The sequence below is a fragment of the Stegodyphus dumicola genome, chromosome 9 (genome assembly GCF_044657685.1).
Source record: "Stegodyphus dumicola isolate Sdum_Otavi_A_Nest chromosome 9, ASM4465768v1".
Taxonomy (NCBI): Eukaryota; Metazoa; Arthropoda; class Arachnida; order Araneae; family Eresidae; genus Stegodyphus; species Stegodyphus dumicola.
In genome coordinates this window covers 111750101-111775910 of record NC_140776.1, presented here as the reverse complement: position 1 = coordinate 111775910, position 25810 = coordinate 111750101, and the positions used below count along the sequence as shown (strand labels likewise).

The 25810-nt window shown below is 31.8% G+C and overlaps 1 protein-coding gene across 1 annotated transcript in view; it reads right to left on the bottom strand.

Annotated features, from left to right (window-relative positions):
• Positions 1-1532: 1532 nt before the first annotated feature.
• RpL26 (ribosomal protein L26) overlaps positions 1533-25810 on the bottom strand; it is a 34570-nt gene continuing 10292 nt past the window's right edge. The window contains exon 2 of the mRNA XM_085823914.1: positions 1533-1645. The gene's annotated coding sequence lies outside the window, so the exon portion shown is untranslated. The remainder of the gene's footprint in view (positions 1646-25810) is intronic.

Genomic DNA, 25810 nt, shown 5'->3' with positions numbered 1-25810 from the left:
GCTGAAGAGGAGGGGATTTCTAAAAAAAGTGGGAAGCAAAGAAAATTTGTATGCTCTTATTGAACATCGCAGGTACTCAATCTGCTCCTGGACAACCTTAAAAACACAATATTTCTGCCTTTTAGCTTAAGCATCAATTTCTTCACACTTGCACAACTTCTGTCTATATATTTCTTTGTGCCTTTTTGAGTACAAAACAATATTATTAGATATTACATTCTTCACTTATGCCACATAAAATCAAAAGCAAAGCATATTTAAAACAGCATTAAGAATGGCCATATTTTTTATCATATTCACATTATTGTTTCTTTGAAAATTAGCCGCTTGCACAGCCAGAGACATAAAAAATTTACAAAGGTTACAGAAAAAAGTACATAATTGTTTTTATTAGTACAGCTAGTGTCATTTCATAAAAATATTTAATATTTCTAATTAGACATCCCACAATTTGAATGTTTTTTTTATTTAAACCAGATTAAAAAGTATTTTTAAAAGCAGTTATATTACTTTTCAATCAGTTTGTTATTCAGTACCAGAACCATTAAATCCGAAAGTTAAATAGCACTTAATTAAATGGCAACAAGCTGGCCCATGGAGATAAGTACTCTACTTAACGCAGTGGCAACATATTACTTTCAAACAGGTGGATTTGTAAATTAAAATTGAGATACACTTAATTACATTTTTCCGAATAGCAACTTCTTGCACGCTGGAGATAAATTTTGTTTAATTTTGAGCAGTACTGCCATTGCTCGCTTTCAAATTGTTAATAAAAAAATTCACACAAAATGTGAAATAAATCATAAAACTACAGATTTCATTATTCAGGCCTCCAGGTAAGTGTGTACTAAAAAAATGAACTATCAACATTAGTTAAACTCTTTACCTAATAATACAATAAGTGTTGATATTTACTATACAAAATTTTATGAACTTAAGACGAATTTAAAAACATTTAAATCAATCTAATCTCAAAATTATCTTAATACAATCTGCTTGTGAATGTTTTAGGATTTTACATTATGCCATACTACAGCAACATTTTTTACACTGCTCAGCAGACCAGGCAGTTCCCATACAGCCATTTGATTTTCTAAAAGAAAACAGTAGTTGCTTGACAAATTGAAACAGTTTAATAGCAATAAATGTATTTTTAATAATTTACACTTCTGTGTTTAAAATAACATTTTTAATTAAATTTTTAACATCAACTTCATTTTTGTAACTAATAAAAGATGTTTCTAACCAGCACTAAGATTCTTTCAGAAATGAGAAGAGAAATTATACTTTTTTCAAGTGGGTGGGGATGCTTGGCAGAGAATAGGCATTATTTCACTTTAATGGAAATAAATACAATATTAAGCCTTAACTGCAATTAGGACAAAATAAGCAGTAATTTGAGGTTTTACTGCAGATGTGCACAACAATTTCATCAGTGGTATTATCACAAATAGATAATAAAAACTATAAAAATTAAGCCTATAAATATAAAGAATACACCATCTATTAAAGCAATAAAGAAATTAAAATATCACACACAGCTTTACTTTATTCATGATCAAGAGATCTACAAAAAGTACAAATTAATAACAGATTTCTTCATCATGAGCAGAGTAAAATGTAGTCCACCAGAAATTGATACCTGAAACAAAGAATATATGCAATTACATTTTGGAAAATGAAATGATTTATCAGATATTATTAATGTATATTCAGAGGCAATACTCGTAATATATATATTAATGATGACAACAGTATCTGGCCATTTAAGAAGCTTGAACTGCAACAGAAATAAGCTTAAAATTTAACATTACTAAAAATGGCTCAAATTATAAAATTTATAATGTTTAAAACATCAAAAATTAATCGAGTTATTGTCAGTAACTTGCTTCTGGTTATGAGTAAATCGAAAAAGTGATACTGTACAGCAGCAGGAAAACTGAAGTATGCATGATTTGTATGGGAAAAGAAGAATGTAAAAAAGTAGCCAGCACTAGATACATCATTGAAACAAATCACCAATGGAGGATTTACAAGTTTCTTTTTCCTCTAACACATATCTCATGCTCCTTTACGAAAAACTTCAAGGCTCTCTTATTTTGACCAATGAATATTAAGCCATATTGGCAGAACATATACATAACAGTACAATTTTCAGAAGATCAAATATTAACATATAGAAAAAGTTACAGAACATTCAATAACATAACATTTGCAAAATTTTTTTCCCCTAAAAACCCATATTTTTTAGCATGAATTACAATAATGTTATTCCGATATTGTTATCCTGCTGCTGAAGTCCCATCTGTTTGAATATGAAAACATGGAAAATATATTGCTTATTGCAATCCACAATTTGGTTAATACTGTTGCATCTCTACAGGTTCGTGGATTTGGAATGATTGATGACAATAGATGATGAAGAATGAAAACACAACTTATTAGCCAGTATTACTCGGGACAGCTCCAAAAACACATTTGCAGTCATCGGAAGATGCCGACAAACATGCTGAAACAATCCACAACACAGCTTTCAGGCTATAACAGTGAAGACAACTTCATGGCAAAGCACTAGAGAACAGCTCCCAACCCGGTTCGGTTGTTCTTGTTAACTCGACTCACTCCAAGTCTCCACTACTAACGATGCATTCGGCAATACACTTGATAGTCTCAACTCGCAATCCACTGACGAGACACTAGACTGCTACTATGCATACAAGCAGAGTTTATATAGCTTTTGGCCTGCTTTCGAGAACATTCTGGGCCAAACCGTTAAGAATTTATTCTAGAATGTGCTCCATTTCTTACTGGCATATCACTAATTTTGTCATCAAATGGGCAATTTTGTACTAAATATGGCAACCCTGCCTTCCTTTGCCATTCTCTGGCAACCCTAAATGTGCTTTGTGGGGAAGCTATCGTTCCACATGTGAGCATTTTGTTACAATATTATAAAAATACCACAAAATATTTTTTTAAATTGAAGTAGTGAACAAATAAGGTCAGAATATATTATTAATATACAAGTAAGAAATTAAGTCACCATACTGTCTTCAATATAGATTTCAGTTAATTATTTAAAATTACACAAAAAAGCTACCTTACTTCAGCATAGATTTTGAGAGTAATCAGACTTGTTTTTCTTCTAGGGCAAAAAAAATCTCTGTAGAATGTTTTCTTCCCTTCTGCTCTCAGGTAGGAGGATTTCCCTAACAACATTTATGCTGAAATAATGTTTCATTTTTAACCTTATTTTAAATTTTACATGTGTGATGCTCTGAAACAGGATTACAGCACTGCTCAAATAATTTCCAGAAATGTTATGAATAGTTCATAAATCAACTTTTCTTGTATCTTCTTTATTAAGATGCTGTGAAAGTACATATGTTTTTAGTTACATTTATAAATTAGTTAAATTACATAGCTGCTTTGAAGGATTTTTTTCTCTCATTGTTTAATGTTATCAAAAGAGCTGTGAAAAAAATGTGATCACATTAAGCAGTGACTATTGTACTCAACTGAGAATATTTTTCAATCCATATTCAAACTGTTCTTTTCTTCCAGCCAAACTATAATATGGCCCTTTATTTGACAGAATGTAGCGGATGTTGTGTAACCCCCCCCCAAGAAATGCCTTCGTTTTCAATACTGTGCAACACACATTAATCAAAGCAGCCATTAAATCACCATTACACACATTACCCATGACAACTATGATAAACAGAAAATTCATATAATTAACAAGCATTTACCAATTTAATAAGGTTACAAAACAAAATGTTTAAATTATACAAATACGTAATTTTAAAAAATTAATCTTGCAAGAATTCTATTAAAATATAATACTTTTATAGGAAATAATAAAAATGGAAATATCCCGATTGAAAATACAGTAAAAGATCAAAAATCCACATGGCTTTAAATGGCATGTGCAAATTATACACTGTTAAAGAAAAGCTATTATATATTATTATTGCTATTATTTTCTTTCCAGTACTTTTACACTAAAGCCTTATTAATTGGCACTTTTTATTAGTCATTTTATTTACATGCCAGCACTTCCTTGGAGAAGCGAGAGAACTGGTGCATGAATTTGGCTTGGCTTCACAATGGATTGCAATTAACTGTGATTCGCCAAAAAATGAAGAAACAACTGTTATTTCTTCAAGAAACTAATGTTCTCATAAAGAAAGATTTTACTTCAATAACAACCTCAGAATGTGACTCAGAAATTAGAATTTTACCGCAAGCCCAAATGAATATGCAGCCTTTGCTCATGCTACGAAAACAGGTGTTCAGACACAAGTATGGTTTATTGGATCATGCATTAATTTCATTTTTGCCATATAATTTACTTATGGAGTTGAGAATTAAGGTTATATCAAGTTTTAAGAATGAGAGCTTGCTGATGAAACATAACACAATAGCTGATGGGAATTATTGACAAAAATAAGACAAAAATTTCAATCTTTCAAACTCTTGTCGTCAAACATAAACCTAGGCACAAAAAGTTATCTGTTATCTATGCTTAATTTCTTTCAAGAAGAAATTTAATAACGGACTCGTTTACTTTGCATAAATTCAACTCAACTCCTTTATCAAAAAGCTCCAGTGAAAAACACTTTTAGATAAAAATATGGAGAATATGACATGATGTAAGGTTGCTATCTTTAGCATGCTTGTGCATTTTTCGGCTGCTAGCCCTCTAATCAAAGTCTAATATGTCAAACATGAACAAACAGGAATAATGACTTGCAAGTCTCTCAGCACGCTACAACGAGCACGCATAAGGTACAGTACAGCAAACATAGATACTGCATGCAAATGTTAAAATACAAATATTATGGCACAAGAGCGAGCCAGTTGCAAGAAGGGAAGCAAGATAATTTGACATTTCCAAGACGAAAGTTTGGTTCAATTAATTTGGTTTTCATTCACATTTAATACTCCTTGACAAAATATCTTGGCTTGTAAATTAAACTATTATTAGCTGAAGATTTTTATGTAAGTGGCTGAATACCTAGCATTAGCATTACGTAAGAATCATATGGATTAATTTTGAAATGAGTTTGGAGATTTCGTATAAGCATTTATTATTTTTATTACTATGCACAAAATTTACGACAAATTCGGTTTTTAATGCATACTCTTCGCATATCGCAGCTGAGATGTTTAAATGTCATTTCTATTCCTCCTTTCAACCTTTCTCCACATCGTGGAATGTGCCAAAAGGAAGTCACATGACATTTTTTGTTTTTTACTGGGTTTTTGCGTTACGTGGCAGCTTCTTTGTAAAAGTTACAGCATGCGCATGGTGGTGGTGAAAGTTTGGAATTTTTTCCTCAAATATTTTGTAATTTTTTTATTAATTGACGTGTACTATTTTAATTTGTATAAATTAGAGTCTATAATTTTTATATTGGTTTCCATGGCAAAAAAAATATGTGAAAATAGCTGATTTTGCTGGCATTTTTCAAGAATTATCTGATGAAGAAAAAGAAGACAGGGAAACTTTTGGATGTGAGAATAATAGCACTGTTACCGGAGTAGAAATGATCACCTAATTTGAATTGTTATATATGATAGGAATAAAGAAAAGGACACCATGCAAATGCAAAATAATTTACTATTATGAAATACACCATTGCTTTTCACCTTACTGATTTTAACATTTAAAAATAATTTACTATCATTTAAGTGTGGCATCATTTTTTTTTCAGTCATAAAGTTAATATTTTATGTTTTAACAAATTTATTATCAATATCCACTTATTTCTGTCCTTTTTTATGCCAAAAACAGTAAAATAACAGATGTAAAAAAATACAATGCGTGCGCACTGGAAGGTTAAGCTAAAAAGAAGAAATACTCTAGGTTACAGAACCTAGGTATTAACTGCAAAATAAAGTTAGAATGCTGCTTTATATATTTTCTATCTTAAGTGTAAATTATATTTTCTATTTAAGCGTAAATATATAAAAATGTTAAGCTTAACATTCAAACTTTTAAGTGCAGCCTTCAGCCCCAACACACGTACAGCGACATGAATTGGGGTGCCAGTTTTTTCAACATTAAGCTAAATAAATATTTAGCCAATATGAGAGCAAGGATGATTGTCATCATCAGGCTTGTGTCCCTATCTGATCACTGATAGTCTCAAACCAGCCATAAATAATCAGAAGTTGACCAAGGCTCTAACATCAAATACAGTTTTAAACGATTTTATGCAGTATGGGTCGAAAAACTACCAAAAGTAAAACTAGCATTAGGAAAGTAACATTACATTCCAGAAAAAGATCAGAATCCAACAATTTTATGATAGATATGATATGCTTAAAAAAATTTTTTTCCCGATGAAGTTAAATGATGGCTTTCCCCAGAGCTTTATACTGACACACAAAAGGCATATTAATCTTATATGCATATAAAATATTACCAATTATGCAGTAAAATATTTATTCTAAAATTATGCACCTTCAGCCCTAAAACATTTAGGAAACACAATATCTACACTTTAAACTGGTGTGTCATCATCAGGTGCATATTAATAAACTAATTATATACTTTTAAGATTAATATACAAATTTAAAATTACACAAAATAATAACCTTCTGTTTGGCATAGATTTTAATTAAAATAATCAATTTTGAGGGAGACCCAAGTACAGTTTTCTCTCTTCACCAGGAGCAAAAATAATTCTGCTAAAAAGAGAGAAGCTGCTCTGGGCTTATTACCAATTAAGTATTTACTTTTACTCTATTGGAAATCTAGCCCTAAGGCAATGCCATTTTTCAAGAATCAAGCTAATTAATGTTGCCAATATAGCAAGAATAAAGCTGCCAGAAAATAAAGCAGATTTTATTGGCAACAACATACAGTACACACATAAAAAAATGTTAACAAATGTTAGTTCTAAGTATTTTTTTATTTTGAAGGCATAAACATTTTAATATCGTTTAAAATTTTTTAAAAAGACATTAATTTTAAGAATTTATTATGCTTTCTTGGTTCAACAAGCTGATTCTCTGGTTCATATTGCATGACCCCAAGTGATCTCATATCATGTAAACTACGCTACAAAAATCTAATTCTCTCAATAATTATCTACATTAATTTTAAGTTAAATTTTAATTTGGAATACAAGTTTGAATGCAAGAATTATTTCAATTCGCATGAATAGTGTATTCAGAAATTATGTAAAACTGCAGTGCTTTACTTCGCTAGTGCATTCTCATTAGAATCGATGAATTGAACCCTTCATTTTCACCTTCGGGTGAGCGGTGTGATTGCATGCTAATTGACTTAATTACCGCAAATGGTCTTAGGGTATAAAATTTAACTATCTTTTGTAAAAATTCTTTGGAACTGTATGCCAGTATTGAAAATGAAGCATATAAAAGGTTACCAGAGAAGATATTACGTTTGGCATCAGTTGATCCATTATTGGTGACCTTATCGAATGTGCCGGCAAAACCGAAAATTACCCAGAAATCTTCTAAACATATGAAAACCAAACGTAATAACATTTTTTTAAATATCTTTCTTATTTTCCAATATTTTCATGTGTTTCATCAATTAAGAAATTACCAAATCCTAAAACCAATGTTTCAATGCAAGCAATTAATGTTTAATTTATTCTGATTGCCAAGACACCTATGTGTTATAATTATTTTATCATCCTTACCTTTCACTGTGCTCTATAAAAACATGCGAGGCAGGTATAACATCTAATTAATGGAAAATTAGGACATTCAACACAACTTAAGAGCCTATACAGTGTCATGCAACAGACCAGTGAACCAAAAATCTTGAATTGATTCTCAGATTTGAATTTCTTGATTTTGCTGTAAGACAGCTCTGCTGAAGGTTGATTTATGTGATGCAAATTTTGAAATTTTTGCATTCAGTGAAAGGATAAAGAGTGAATAGATTCTTATACATTTGGTACAGGTCTTTTTAAAAAATAAAATTACTTTTATCAGTTCACTTTTGGTTACACTATTTAAATTATTCTCAGTTCTGTCTTCTGAACAGAATTTAAAATTCTTTGGGAAAGATGAAGGTTATTCTTCATCTTTGCTTTGCAGCCCTACATATCTTGGAAAAAATGAATGATATTCTTGCTTGATACTACATACAAGATATCAGAACTTCTTTTTTTGTTTTATGATTTATGTTTTGATGCATGAAGTTTTGTGTCAAAAATATACACATATGCTGAGCTGTTAAATGTATTTCAGGTGAAGTCAGCATAATTAAACAAATACAGAAGAGATGTAGCCAAGTCAATATCTACTGTAAAAATAGTTTATCCAGATCTACAGTTGTATCATGTAGAAAAACTGAGACAATTTCTACTCACCAAAGAAACAGAAAGGTTGAGCATAAAGATGTTGAAAAAGAACTACTGAAATGATTATCATCATTATCAGAAACGATATTTTGCAAACACCTGGAAAAATGCTTCAAACACCAATAAATTTGCCAAACACTATAAGAGGCTATCCTTTTATGCTTAAATGACTTATTGGATAAGTGCAAGAAATGGAACAAATTTTTATTAAAAAAATTGTTTGGAACCATCACTCATCTCTACAAAGAAAGCAATATTTTCAACAAGTCGTTTTTTAGAAATCAAACAAATTTTAAACACTAAAGACATACTGATAGAAAATTGTCAGAAGTTCTGAAATCATGGTTCTTGTATTAGCAAACGTGAACGGCACTGCACATCGTAACGTTTTGTTGACTGAATAGAGCATCAAGTTGCTTAAAAAAGTATGGAGGGGTTCAAACTTTTTGAAGAAGCATTCCATAATTGGAATGAAGAAGAGAGGCAAGAAGTGATTTTATTCTATCCTTGATTGACAAATATACTGCATCCACAGATGTCAAAAACTTAAAATGGATTGTTTTCTTTTACCAAATGGGGTTAGTCCAGCAACCTACAGACCACTGAGCATGAAAAATCATTACAGAAGCAATGTAGATTATAATATTTCACCTCTTGTTGCAATGTTATCTTAAGAAACTGAAGAGTATAACTGCTCGAGATCCCTTACCACTGCTCATATTTAAGGCTCGTTTCCAGTACTGCATATAAACGCATTGCGTCAATTGAAGACACGCCTACGGCATCCGTACAAGCGTTTCCACTGCTGCGTATCCGTAAAATATTTTCTTCCGCCGCTAGGTGTCACTGTAATATTTTGGCGCCAAACAAGCAGTTCGCGAGTTACGACATTGAACATCTGAATTTTTTCCGCTTAAGCGAGTATTGTTTGTTTTGGATTTGATATGGATCCTGACGTAAAACGCAGAAAAGCTTTGTTTACTAAATTCCATGTTATTGGAAATTTTTATTTCTGCTTATGAACTGCGAAAGCAAAGTACGCTAGCAATTTTTAGATAAGTAAGGTTATAATGCATATTATGAACATCACTAATTCCATGGAAGCTGAAGTAAATTTAAAAAAAAATGTTTGCCTTTCTAGAAGCCTTAAATATTATGAAATAATATATATATATATTATTAAAACCAAAATGTACTGTTAGTGAAAAAGTAAACAAATAAATAAATAAAACAAAAAAGTTAAAGGAATTAAAATAGTTGGTACTTTATAAAAGTACAGAGCAACTGTAAAGAAAGGTTCACAATATTTACACAAAATTTGCTATGCTTGTATACTGCTGACTTCAGGGTCATAGCTGGATAATTTATTAAAAATCTCGTTTGTTTTAAAATGCACTATGGGCAGTTATATTTTATGCATAACCCATAACATATTATTTTTGATTTAAACATTTTTAATTCATATCTCTTTTTATAAAAGAAGTTATAAAAATAAGATTTTTCTCTTTATATATACACACATTAGGTAAAGAAAATGGAAATATTTAATTAATTCCTGCGCTTCTGCCGGAGAGGACTGAATTTAAAAGCAATTATTATAGTAATTTTTTGTTAAAAAATGTTTAGGGCATTAATACTGTCTCATGTTAATTGGAATGAAAGTTTAGAGTCGTAAACATCCCAAAGTCTGAGCACATGTATATACATTCACATAAAAGTGAAACGAAAATATATATATATATATATCTGCAGGGTTTCAAAATAAATTGAATTTAAATAATTCTCTTGCGCCATTGCTGCAAGGAATGAAATTTGAATTTAAATGAAATTTAATGCAAACAAATAAATGATTAATTATTGCTGCGAACTATTTATACAATATCATTTAAATTCTGAGAGCATATGTAAATAAGTGCAAGTATCAAAATCCATGAATAAATATATATTTCCAAAAATTTATTTATCCTATTATTCACTTATGCATTTTTATACATTTTTTAGGATTAAATCTATCCTTTTATTCACTTATGCATTTTTATAAATTTTTTAGGATTAATAAATTTTTGGAATTATATATTTATTCATAGATTTTGATACTTGCACTTGATTTACATATGCTCTCAGAATTTAAATGATATTGTAGATTAGTTCGCAGCAATAATTAATCATTTCTTTGTTTGCCTTAAATTTCATTTAAAATTAATTAACTTTAAATTTGCTTTTTACGAATGGAGAATGTTTGTTAAATTCAAATATATATGTACAGGATATGCCTTAAATTAGTATTATATAATTTTCAAACTTTTTTTGCGGAAAAAATTTAAATAAGAGCATAAATAAAACAATATATTTAATGCATATAATAATAGAAATAATTTATAAAACACGAATATAGATCAAATAGGAATAAAAAGCTAAGAAAGTTGCTGACAGGGTGCAAAAACCGTATGGGATTCAAACTCACGACTCCAAAAAGTGAACATCGTTACCATCAGCTTTACCACTAAGCTAGGATTGCACGTGAGTCGCATGCATATTTTGGCTTACATACATTATCAAGTAAATCAATTCTTAAAACTTAAGTTTTTTGGTCCTATTTCAGTGTGCTATTGTAAAAATTCACCAGAGTTTGTTCTTCAGCTTCTAGTAATTTTTTAAAAAATCATTATCTTTTGATCTATCGATTGAAGTTAAACGGGCTGCTAAAAATATATTTCATTTGCTTACAAATATGTTAGCGCCAAAAAGATATATTTATAAAGGGAAATATAAATTTAACATACTCTTCAATGAACTGGAGTATTTAAAAGGCTATCAAATTTAATTTATAATTAATGTTTTTAGTTTTTACCTGTTACAAAAGAAAAAAAGTAACAAATCTTTTAATCATATCTAATTTGCTATAGCAGTTTGATATAGTCAGACATTCATTTTCATTAAAGCTAAATGAGTATGCAGAACTAGGAAATGATTATCAGAACAAATTTTGCTAGGACTTGGAATTATAATTTTTGCCGCTTTTCTTAAACGAACTGTAGTTGCAGTTATCTTGTTTTTCTTATCTTTTTTTAACTAAATTCAGCTGATTGCTATCTTTTTCAGCACACAGATTTCTTGCTATAATGTTAATTCAGAAATAAGTATTTTTTAGCAAAACGTTCTTTTCGTAAGCGAGCATTCATCGCTCTTCTGCCGCCATTAATTTTTGGTGACTACACATTATTGCTCCTTTTTCACCACGTGACCCAAACTCTTCCGCAGACATACGGATAGAAGTTGAACATTGTTGAACTCCATCTGTATGTCATCCGTCACCGCACACCGATCGGATTGCAGATGTCAATCAAAGTGAATTCGCTCGCTGATTGAAAAAACGCATACGCAACGCACACGCAGCAGTGGAAACAGGCCTTTATACTGAACAGTAAATATTGTTACAAACTTTGTGTACAAGTAAATAATTTTAGTAGAATTAAAATATGTAAACTGTAGTATCTCTTGTATGAAAAACATCAACAGCATTGCTGGAAAGACAGGATTACAGGGATAAATAAGTCCATTTACTATTGAGGTTGCAAGGGCCGTTCCCACAGGGGTTTAACTGAGCTAACGAATACAACCAACGTAGTCGACCCATCTCCAAAACCTGTTTTTCTCCATAGGGCAGCAAGTTGAAAAATCTTAACTGCAGGCACAGCGGAGCTAGTCAACACATGGAACTGACTCCGCTAGCTCAGATAAACCCCAGTGGGAACGGCACTGTAGAGACATTAGGTTATTTCGAAGCAAGAAACATGAAAAATGTGCAATGTCCTTGGTGGGAATTGAAAAATGGACCTCTCGAATACGCGCCGAATGTGCTGGTTATTACACCATGAAGGCATGCTAAGAAGGCGGGAGGGGTAGAGTAGACTTTAAGGTACCCCTTGTATTATGGCGAAGTTGTTTGATTTATCGCCAAGTTGTTGTTTCATTTATGGTAGCCTGAGTAGTTGAACGCTATGGAAACCCTATTGTGACATAATCGGGTGCATGATTCTGCGAAATTTTGAATCATGGGATGTTTTGTAAGCGTTTTTGTGGTGTGCGTTAAAACCATTAAGATGGATTTGAATGGGTTTGTAGGAAAAAAGGTTCAGATGGTCATTATGTGAAGCATTCGACCAGAAAGAGTACCTGGTTTGAAAAAAGTCATTTGAGTATGATTGATATTTTCATTTTTACGTGGCTCTGGGTGTACGAAGCGAACTCAAAAATCATGGTAAGTAAATATTTGCTTTTGGTAGTGCTTAAATGTACAAGGGTTGGAACTTTAATAGTGGCAACACAACTGAAAAACGATACGCAACAAAACAAAGAATATCGCGCGTACACTACACGTAAACTACACACCTACCTTACCTCTCAGCAAAAAGACTCGTCCTGCCTACGTCACATGCATGCGGAGTGACGCAAAGAACGGATCCTTGTATTAGCTCGAGGTCTAAAGTAAGTGTTGTCAGGATGTTTTCAAAACAAGAACAATGATGTTGGATAAAAATTGAATGTGCCAGAGGTTGTACAGCACAACAGTGTCATCAACGGCTTCAAGAGGCTTGCGGCCAATCTGCATTGCCTTACAGAACCGTAGCAAGATGGGTGAAAGCATTCAATGAAGGATGCCAAAACGTGGCAGACGTGCAAGCTGTTGCTGCACTAATGGACAGTGATCGCCGCCAAACGATTGGATCATGGATACAATCGAAACATGGATACCGAGTTTGTGCAATTATTTGTCTTGTTATTTTGGCTTCGTGTAGCGGCGATTTTTAGAGCAAAAATCGCCGCTACGCAAGCCAAAATAACGAATCAAAGAATTGCACAAAATCAGTATCCATGTACTGCCAAAAATCGCCAAGGGGTACCCTAAACTATACTTTTACCGGCGGGAGAAATACCTTATGAGGTAAATGGCTATCTTGCCAATTTGGGGAGATAGCACCAGGTTGGCAATAGTTTTGGCAACTAATTGTTCTTGCCAAATCACCAAACTTAGCACCTATTTCACGACACACCTACATAACTGTTTCTGGCCCTTGTAATTGTCACTGCATATGGCATCTAACAATTTTAAGAAATTGAAGGTACTGGAAATTTCGCTGCGAATGAGGGAAAATTGTATCAGTCCAGTTTAATTAAGATTTTTGCTCAGAGTATTTAAGGATCACTGTGCAAGTTTACACGCTTGAGGCTTTTTGTTTGGCCTTATGTTCAACGCTCTTATTAATTTGAAGTGGTGACTACTGATCGTGCCCTGCCGTACTAATAGCTGTATGAACACTTTTATGTGAAAGTTTCTGAACTGTACTGCTTTCTAAAAATAAATGAATAAAGGTTTCATTCAACTATCATTGGTACTGTGCACATTCAATGCATTACAAACCCATACATGCATAACAATATAAAAAACTAGCTTACAGTAAGTACATGCATATGTGCTAATTTCATATCTTAGAGGAGGGAATGCACCTTCAACCCTAAAAGCATTTAGGAAACAAGTTGTTTCCACTTCAAACTCCAAAAAGCACTACACCAAAGAGCTGGGTGGGTCATCACTAGGTACAAATAAGATATAATTTTTAGTTTGTATACGCTGATTCACGATTATTTAATAAGAATCTGACATCAGAAATTACTTGGCTCTTTCTTTCGCAAACCAGATATGATAATCATGTGGAAGCTGGTACTTCCTGACTACCCACACTCGTTGCCAAAAAGTCTGAACTTGTTGCTAACTAATTTTTTGCAACTTAATACATGAAAGCCAACAGGTATTTTCAAAATTATGCAAGCACTAAGAACTCTAGACAAGCAATCAATCAATAATTTTTTTTTTAAATTGGTAACAGAATACCTTTTTTGAAAAATCCCTTTTTTACACTGTTTTTCAAGAGCTATTTTTGCTTAAAAAATTAGAAAATAAAAAATACAGAGAATTATACAACACTGGCCAAAACAAACATGCTATGCACATATGTGGGTTCCTACTTAATGCTTTGGAAACATTACAAGTTGCCCCATAATTATTTTGGCGACATGCTGACTTTGCCTCATGAGTTACTTTCTTATGACTTTTTGGTAGCAGTGAAAATAATCACAGACTACAGAGAAAATTTCCTTATACAGGACTCACAAATATCCTAATTTAATGTAGTGCACCTTCAGCCCTAAAATCATTTAGGGAACAAGTTGTCTACACTGTTAAACTCAGAGAGCTGGGTGGATCATCATCAGGTACACACTACATTATTTTTAATTTACACAAGCACTTTTAAGATTCTTTAAAGTTTAAATCTACATACCTTATTTTACGATTATTATTAAGAATCAGAAATCAAATTACTTGCTCTTTTTTTGACGGACTAGATACTTTAATCATATGGAAGACCTATCTTCCTTAAGCCATCACCTTTAAGATAGTTACAAGACCCAAGTGCAAGCCGTCACCACAGAAGACCAAGTAGTCGGCTCTACTCATTTATTTACTCAGCTCTTGCTTGTTACACGTACTATTTATGATATATAACTTATAATAAAATTCAAAATGGAATTTTGTCAAGGTCCAAAGATAAAATTGTTCTTCACAAGATAAACCTACAATAATCATAAAATGTACCCCCTGTCAAGCAATTTTTGTTTTGGGAGATCTTCAGCCTTATATTTTGTAGTATCATTTGAGAACAGTAAATTAAACAACTCGTAGATGCAGATATAACTTTCCTCACACCTATTTTTTTACAGTGGAAGTAGTAACTACATCTCCATTTACTTCAGGTATTTTATAACTTTCAACAAGCCTTTTATCTTAAATTTAACCCCTTAACTGCCACGAGCATATACATACGCCTTGCTCAGCCAATGCATTAACTGGCCAGGGCGTATATATATATATATATATATACACCCTTCCAAAATACTATCAGTTGCTTTGTGTTGCTACCCGTAAAATTATTCGCAAAGCTTTGGAATGCAAGACCACAATGACATTGACAGAGTATGCGAAGGAGGATACTATTTCAGAGAAGTGAGGGGAGAAATTGGAGAGAGGGATGTGTCTAAAGCTGTGAAAGTATTGACTGCACGGTATTGGCTAGTGTTGTTTGAGTAAAACTTTTTTTTATTATTATTATTATTCTGTGTCCTCCGTTTTATTAACTTTTTGTAGCAAGTTCCAGGAATAAAGAAAGATATAACCGATGTTTCAAACCCATTTATCGTTTTTAATTATTTTTTGATGAACTGCTCGTGCTTCATATTGTTACTGAAACTTATCATTTTGTAGACGAGATGAACCAACACCTTGCAAAGGAAAAATCAAGAACAAAATCGTAGCATTCAACCAGTTCAGAAGAAATGTATGTTTCTTTAGGCATACTGATTCCACAAGGTATAACACTGAAACCTGATATTACACTTTACTGGTCTAAAAATGAATTGATCAAAACTTCATTTTAGGGATATTTTTTATTATAAAAACATCATTTTTAGTATATGCTTACATCTTTTTATTATACTTTTACTCAAAACATTAAATCTTGCGCATTCATTTTTTTTTTCTTTATTTTATGAAAGGAAACAGTTTTTAGAAAGTAAAACTTCACTTATTCCCCCCAATACATCGCATAACTACACGCGCCTGTGTGAAAAACCGTGGCACTGGAAAATGAATCTTGTACGTTTTCCGTGGCAGTTAAGGGGTTTTCAAAGCATTTACCTATTCTTTAAAAAATCCACTGTCGGCACTCAGTGCAAAGCAAATTATCCAGAAGACTTGTATTTTCTTTTAATGCTTTAATAATCAGCTGTGCTATGTTAAACCTTGCCGAATCTCCTCCTAAAGTGGGAAGAGAAAGTAAACTAAACTCAATTTCTAAAGACTCAGGATAAAAAAAAAAAAAAAAAAAAAAAACTACTAACTGGATACAGCTTTGCATGGGTATTAAATGCTTCCATCTGTAGACAGGCAGAATGGAACTATTTTAATACAATCTATAGCTGAAGATTTATTTTTCATACGTATTTCTTGAACCAATTTCTTCTAAAACTGTAGGCTTGCACTTTTGTGTATTTCATAGCGATTTCACTGTCAAGAAATTTTTTAAAAATAATGCTGCAGTATGATATGATGCATCATGCATTAATAACTTTTCGGTCCTTTGTTTCCAAAGAAAAAAAATTTTTTTTTTTTTCCAGTATAACACTGATTGTCCTTGTGCTTACACTGGCCCTTCTACCATGTGAGATCGAAAAGTCGCAAGAACGAAAGGAATACATTACAAAGGTATTACATTTCCTTGATGAGGTAATAGAAGGAAAGTCATTTGCATACGATTTTTTAAAAGTACATGAGCATTTTACCTCTTTCGAAGACATAACTAAGAAAAACAGCTATTTCTTAAACTGTTTATCGGAAATACATGAAAAGTCTATGTTCACTAGCAAAATTAACAAAATAACAACCTTGATTTTGCCTTGTGCTCAATGGCTAATATATTCCAAATGATGTGCAGCAGCACCTGATGCTTACTGGAAACTTGCACACAAGAGAAAAGCATGTCATATCTCACTAATGAGGTAACTTTGGTTTTCTTATATGTGTCTAAAGAAAAAAAAAACAAACGCTTTCAAGAATCACTTTCTTGGGTGCAAATAACAAAGTATTACACCAAACTACATAAAAACCATAGGACATTTCAGGAATAAGTGAGAGTCAGCAGAAATACGTAATAAATCGGGTTAGTGGGAGTCTCCCTACTTAAAGACATATACTGTTAATTTCGTGTTAACTAGTCGTTGCAATTATCTAAATAAAAGATGTATTTGCAAAAGTGATATTAAAAATAACATCTTTATGCAACTGAAACACGTGTCTGCAACATATTTATGCAACCGAAACACGTCTTGTGCTTCTATTCAACAATTTTTTTATTTAAATTTTGCTTGTACAAATTCTCTGTAGTTCCGAGTTTCAGTTTCTTCTGTTTAGAAGGGACAATTCCATTACATCCTAGAATTAATTAAAATATCTTGAGTTAAAAATCTGGATTTAGAATTAATTTTTTAACATACTTTTTTCATTTTCTGAATTGAAAGATTTGAGTGTTCGGTTTTTATTTTCACAGTAAAATTCTTTTATCTCTTTTCTCCAAAACTTATGAATGAAAAATATATGTCATAAAGGAAATGAAATAGTGACTGTTCTTTCTAGTTTCTCATAGTATTATGTTTTAATATCAATAATTTTTCTCGTTTAATGGTTTCATAAATTTTTGTGGCATTATACTTATCATTTATTTAAATGTATTTATTATAATTTAGCATTAATTTTTGTATTTTATTTAAATTACTTGCATACAGTTTGAGAAGCAAATGTCAGTACTTACGTATTAACGCAACCAGGCCAAAATTCGCATAAATCACCAAATTTGGCGACCCTACTTACGGCAACCTTATGTTAATTTATTAAAGCGAGGTGTGCATAGTTCGTAGATTCGTTCGTTGCCTACATTGTGCCATTCGTAGATGTTTTTTTAAGTTAAAACATGTCGCTGTGTACATGGATTTTTGTCTATATTTCGAACTTTAAGCCTAAAATGTCTCCAAAAACGCGGTTTTCGCACATGCAAAAACTACGTTTTGAACACACAATTTAAGCTAAAAATCCGAAACAAAAAGTTTAGATAGCAAAAACGTAAAGTTTCTAACCAAAAATATTTGACAAGAATCCATGTACACAGCGACATGTTTTAACTTAAAAAAACATCTACGAATGGCACAATGTAGGCAACGAACGAATCTACGAACTACGCACACCTCGCTTTAATAAATTAACACATAAGGTTGCCGTAAGTAGGGTAAACAAAATAATATAAAAAACTGTATTAAAAATTATCTGTAATTAATAAATGTACATTTTCTTTCTATTCATACTTTTTTACTCAAACTTACAACTTGTGCCAACCTGGTTGCGATAATAGGTAAGTACCCAAATGTCCTAGCCTTTGGAGGGAAGACAAATTTGCACCAAGTATTCATATTTAGTCTCCCATAATTTCTGATAAAACTGTCTATACATTTCAGAAATTTTTATACACAATTAGGCTTCAAATTTAAAGGCAGAATTTGAATTTTGAAAGGGAGAGTGCAGTAGTAACACAAATTATAGAATTATCGGTACAGTATTGGTCTGAGCTTGTCGGAGACTGCTGCTTTGCATCAGGTCTTTTGATCATACCACTAACCAGTTAGACGCTCATGCTCAGGCTTTTTTTCTGAGACCATGTTGCTCAAGCAGAGCAATTCATACGAATGTTCAGCACTAGAAATATTTAGGGAACACAGTACCTACATTTTCAACTCGGACAGCTGGGTGGGTCATCATCATTTTTAAGCATACATAAGCAACTTTGTCCAAGATCAGAAATCGAATTACTTCTCAGACTCGAGAGGATAATCATATGGATAACAATCTTTCTTAAGCACAGGACTCGTATGAATATCTTAATGTAATGTACCTTCAGCCCTAAAAACATTTAGGGAACAAGTTATCTACACTTAAACTCAGAGAGCTGGGTGAGTCATCATCAGGTACATACATGTGATTATTTTCTCATTCCTTCTCAGACTCGAGAGGATAATCATATGGATAACAATCTTTCTCAAGCACAGGACTTGTATGACTATCTTAATGTAATGTACCTTCAGCCCTAAAAACATTTAGGGAACAAGTTATCTACACTTAAACTTAGAGAGCTGGGTGAGTCATCATCAGGTACATACATGCAATTATTTTCTGTTCACAATAAGCAACTTTACAATACATAGTTACTATTTTTCAGGATCTGCAGAAATTTATATTTTTCTTTTCATATGTATCTCTTTTTTTAATAATGGATTGATTATATTATTCATATAAAAAAGAGCTTAAAACATATATATCTTACATGAATAAACAGCTTTAAAAATGTATGAAAAAATCAATCTATATTTGAACAGCTGGATCTACCATCAACAAACACTTTCTATCATTAGACGCAAGTAATACTCAACTCAGATGTTCAATAAAACATTTCTTGAAGCCCTACCACAATGCTAGAACCTGCAACACATGCCTTCATACAACTACTGGATTTCATTGCAGACATGATTGAAAAATTTTATTTTACCTTCTAAATAAATTAAACAGAAAAACAAACTAAAATCCTATTTACTGTATCCCAGTGAAAATGTTACGACTATAGTCAAATGTAAGAAAAACAATACAGTTTAAAGTCTGAAATCCGGACGTCCAATATCCGGAATAATCTAAAATCCGGACATCAAAACCACCAACAAAGTTTTTCTCGTAGGCTTTAAACATGCGCATTTGATTCCCCCCTCCGTGCATAATAAAATATCTGGAGAGTCCCGATTCTTAATTTCACTTCGACACTAAATAAAATACCTTGTTACTGAAGAAATAATCATTTTAGCATAAATTTGTACAATTAGTAATCTGGCTCTGTTGCTGTGTGTCTGCTTGACACACATCTCAAACTGAAACATTCAACATAGATACATGCTTGATCTGACGCCAACCTGGGAAATCATTATTTATTATACTTTCCTTTTATCACTGCATTATCCAAACATTGACATTACACTTTGTGATGATTACAGATTCAAGTTAAATGCGCTAAAAATGTTGACGAGGAAAAATTTACCAAAAAATTTCTGTTCATATGCTACAAATAGATTTTGTAGATGATACTCATAAACCCAAAGATTACATTTAGGGCTATTTGAATTAAGAATAACTGATTTGTTTATTCAGATAAACAAATATACATTCCCAGAACCAGCGCCTGGCCTCGTATGGCTGCGCCAAGTCGCAGAATTTAGAACCCACGGAGGCAGTAGCGCCGGCCCTCAATAAGGCGTAAGTATATGTGGGAATTTATTCAAAACTCTGACAACCTTCAAGCATGTGCAAGATATAAACATAAGTATAATAAATAACTAAACTAATACAATTCAGGCTTTATTGTCTCAGTGCCAGATACAGGGTTCGTACACATTTCTGCACATCGAAAATAAGTACTTTTAAGGACCATTAATGATAAAAATTAATAACCTATGAGCAAATGGAAACTGAATAAATTCAATTTAAAATATTATTCTATGCCTGAATTTCACTTCTGCAATACCATCCTAAAAATAAAATAGATCCCTAAGTAGTAAGCATTATTACTAAACATGAATTAACTAACATAATTATTAATAAGTTTGAGAATAAAAGGTACTGTTCGGTTTCGAGGGCCGTAAAAAAATCGCAGCGAAAATGTACGCGCAAAAGCGCCAAATCTAGCAAACGTGCCCATTTAACAGCACGCCAAATCCAGCGTACACAGTGATTTCAGATTGCATAAGTTTATATAGTTCTATATTTCTTAAGACACCATTGAAATACTAGTTTAATTTTTAAATCCTTTTTTGATATCCTATGGATTTAACAATTTGGGAATTGCCCATGACGAAAAGTCGGCAATAGAATTTTGGGTACAGAGCAGAATCACCCACTGCTTGACGCATTTTTAAGAATTGCACATACTTTCGGTATCCATGTGCATATCGACCTATTTCACTCAAAAAGAAAAATCCTAGAAAATGGCACTGTGCACACCCTTAACCTTATCTATGTACACGTCGACCTATTTTCACTTAAAAAGTAAAAGAAAATTGACAAAAATCCAATTGTTTTTACCCTTGTAAAAAGCGGCAAACAAATAAGTGAGCGATTATGCACTTTACTGAGAATATTTTCAAAGAAAAGGCATCATTCATTATAGAAAATTACGTTTGAACAACCAACGAGATGAAATTATGCTTTAGCAATAAGTCAATAGCGATGCAAGCATCCATTCAGTTATGTTCAGCAATTTTTATATAAATTATAATAATGATCTGAAATAGTTACTCTTATGCTTCCATTCTGTCATGTTTAGCCTTTTTCATATAAATTATAATAATAAAAAAGTATTATATGAAATTAACCTTTCATCTAAATTAAAACATCAATCTTAAATAGTTATTTACTATACTTCCTTTCTTGCCGCAATTATTTTTGGCAGCATTGGCATCAACAATAGTTTGGCGATTTTTACGGACCACGAAACCGCTCTTTTTTTAAAAAAAAAAACTTTTTTTTTTTTTAATGGCTAATTTTGTCACATACTTGGTCAGCCTAGAGGTTCAGCAAATAGTAGGGAGATTTTATGTCAAACAGCATAGGTTAAAATGAGAAGTACTGAATAAAATAAATTTTATGCAGTTTATCAAGTAGCATTAAATATTTTACACTTATAATAGCTGGACATATTTAAAAAAAGATAAGTGACATTTACGTTTTACTAATAGTTAGCTTTATGCTTTTTTTTTTTTTAATGGCTAATTTTGTCACATACTTGGTCAGCCTAGAGGTTCAGCAAATAGTAGGGAGATTTTATGTCAAACAGCATAGGTTAAAATGAGAAGTGAGATCATAATCAGCATTATTCATAACAAAAGACTGAATGTTGTCCCTCTGCTGTTTGTTAGTTAGTCAAGCTCTGTATAATGCAGTTAATGTCATACCTTTGTGTAGAGTTCCAGGAGTTGTAACCCAGTTAATATACTTTAAGGTTCCAATAAGCCATTAAAGTACCAGAGGTGATAAGTTGTTTTATATATAAGTCTCAGTAGATGCAAAGAAAAAAGTTTACTTGATGGTTACTTGATGGGTTCTCCACACAAAGGATTTGACAATTGGATTCCCTAAAAACCCCAGTCACCGTTTAAAAGGGTGAGTATATAAGGTATTTCTCCCACCTTCTTAGCGACACTTCATGGTATAGTGGTTTGCACACTGGTAGCGGTATTCCAGAGGTCCACGGTTCGATTCCCGCCGAAGGCGTTGTTAATTTTTTATCTTTCCTGCTTTCAAAAATACCTAATGTCTCTACAAGGCTTCCCAAACATTTTGGCTAGTTCATATCGATTCTTCTTTTTAATTATCAAGAATCTTTTCTGACAATAATTAGAAATTTGTCTCAATATGCAAACCAATTTTCTCGCTAGTTTCCGTGTGCTTTATCTCCTAACTTGTCAAACTCCATACAATGTACCTATGAGGGTTTACTTGATCTGGTAAAAGTTAAATAGTCCCCCCGATAGACGTGATGCAAATTATCACTGTATCTGAAAGTAACTACAATATCATCCAAAGATCTTAGAACGTAAAGGCATGTTCTGATGCTAACAAAGTCAATTACAGCTCACGGTGACATAATTAAACGAGAACAGTCGAATTCAAACTAAAAATGTGGACTAGTGGTCAAAGATAATACAATTTAATTTTAATTTAATCTGGCTCAGTAACTATCATATGAGGAAACAGAAATGGGAAATTATAGTAAAGGCTGAAATGATAAACAATTGGGTAATTTACATAATAACTGCATATATCTTTGAAGAAGCTGGTTAATCTCTGGATTATGGTAACTTGGAAATTTTTTGGCGAAAATTTGCAGACCAACCCTGCTAGTCTTTGTTTGAACGCCATTATGTTTTCACAAAGTAAAGGCATTTTTTTTTTTTTTTTTTTACTCAAATTTTTTTCCAACAATCTGCTAGCCGAATTACGCTTACGGGGGATACTCAGATAACCGGCACTTGGCGAACTTCCAGAAATCGCGTTCACCTACTTGAGCGATAGGCGCCAAACAGTGGGAGGACAGTTCAGGTTGCAAGTTTAAACCTTCACTAAGCTAGGGAGAAAGGGAAAAGGGAAGGGATATTTTCTTACGCCTTACTTCGGCTGTCATGCGACTCTGCAGATGAATCTTCGTGTTGATCACGTGACTTTGTCAGTAGACGTGGTGAATACGCTCATAAGCTGTTTGTTGTATTTTTAGATTACTATTAAAATTATTAATGTCTTAAAAATTAAATAATCAATCAAATTAAAAATGTTAATAATTATCAAATTAAAATGATTATTTAATTATATTTCATTAATAATTAATAAATTAAATATGATTAATTAATTAGATTTCATCAATAATTAAGAAATTATATATGATTAATAATTTATATTTCATTAATTAAGAAATTAAACATGATTAATTAATTATATTTCATTAATAATTATTATTAAATTAAATATGAATTGTGGTTTATCACAGAAACTTAGAAGTTCAGGAGACGGGCTCCCAGTTGTCGTTTAATTACCTTATAAATTATTTTTTAAACAACTTAATGACCTTATAAATTAATTATCCTAATAAAACAAAGTAGATAACATATGGTCTTTTCCTAACTTATCGTTCGCATTGACACATTTTTTAAAATTATTTACTTAATATTTAAGTATATGTTATTTATCTAGCTATAACAAACTGGAATTAATTTCTAAATAAATTAATTGTACTCCTAACACAAATTATTTAGAATAAGAAAAGCACTCGCAGGTTATTTGCACAAGATGGCGGAAATCCGTTAGTCGGAACTTAACTCCAAGACGAACTACTAGGGTGCAACAGTTTTACCGCTATCTCGCTGACAGACACTCTGTATCATACAAGCAATTTTTTAATCCCTTCTCATCAAGTTTATATCAAAATAAAAAACTTATAAGACTTTGAAATGCTAATAAGTTAATGTAAAATATTAAAGAAACAATATTCTGCTACTTTTCTATGTCAAGGATATTTCACTGATTTCTTTACATAGAGGATTTTGCGGATTAAAATTCGGTGTATGAGTAAAAAATTTAAACTATTAAACAAAACATGAGCAAAATTCTTTCTTAGATAAACAAATAAAAGTTAATTAAATTTATATCTTCAAACCTTTGAATACGATTTATCTTCATAGTTTTTTCTGCTGTGTTGTTACTCATGTTAGTTTTTAATGGTAATGAATATACATATTAAAAGTTTTGCATCACCGTATTTGCAACAAATACATAACCGAAATATATTGTTAGAAATCTTGTTTCCCTGCAGTATGCAATTCAGGATTACATTTCTTTGTTTACCTACATTAAAACTATTTTCTTGTTTCAAGACGAAGGGGAAAAAATTCTGCTTCCGTGCTAATAAATTCAAAAGATGCTGGTTTTTGAAAAACCTGTAAAAAAAACGCGAAAATTAAAAAAAAGGAGGGGGGGAGAGAGAGACAGATGTCACGACAGACAGACAGACAAAGTATTTTGGTTAAGTCAAGATTATTTCAATGAACGGTCACGGTTAAGCTGCACTGGATTCGCTTTGTGGTTGTGCATGTCTTGAACATAGGAAATGTTAAACATTGCTCTTACTCCAATAAGATTAATATTTGTTTACATTTTTTAGATATAGAATCACACAGACAAAAAATCAGTCATCGGGTTGGTACAGTATTTGCATTAAGGCTTCATTAACACGAATGATGTCGCCACAGTGGTATCCAATTTATTGCCGATTTACTTACAAAATTCAGATAACCTTTTCATTCAGTTCATTTATAAACAACATTAAAGACACACATATTAAAAAAGGAACACTTTTTCTTCACACAGTCGTCTATCAAATTTAATTTTTGCAAAAACTTTTATTATTGAAAAAATATCTGCTACTTATTAATGCAAAATTATGTTAACAAATAAAAATATAAAATATGTTTATATACATTTTTACTGTTTATGCAAGTAATTTTGACCAAACAAATTTTTCTACGAAATTTTGATTATTTACATGGAATCGATTTTTTGCGAAATGACGTAGGCGCAAAACTCCGTGAACTTTGACCTCTCAACTCTGAACCTACATCATTTTGGTTGAGTGCCCTGTGTGTATCGCTTCAAAAGGAATCACCTGCCAAAGCAAGTATTTTTTCAATTAAATTTTTATCTCTTTGCATCTATTGATATTTGCATATTTGAATTACTAATTTTTATTTATATTAAAATTTTTATTTCTGTAATTTAGGAATATTTGTAATTTCTTCATATTTCATAAGTTATTAATATTTATTTCTGCATTTTTTCCCTGTACTACTAAGCCTTTATTCCTGTATGTTATCAGTGTTTTAGTTTGATATATTGTTAGCTTAAATTTAACATCTCTTTTAATTTAAAAATAATACATTTAATTTAATATTTGATTTGATTTATTTAATTTCATTTTGTTAGGTTCTATTTTTTCTTTGCTATGGCTACTTCATCATTAATGCAGAAATTGAAATACTTCAACATGATGACAGGAATGTCATTGATTAATGATGAAGAAAAGGCAGTTATTTTAGCAACAGAAGCTGGCTTGCTTCCGAAAAAAGAGGAGGCCCCACCTTGCCCAAAATGTGGTCATAAGATGAATGCCAATTCCAGGAAAGAAGCAAAACTTGGCTGGAGATGGATTTGC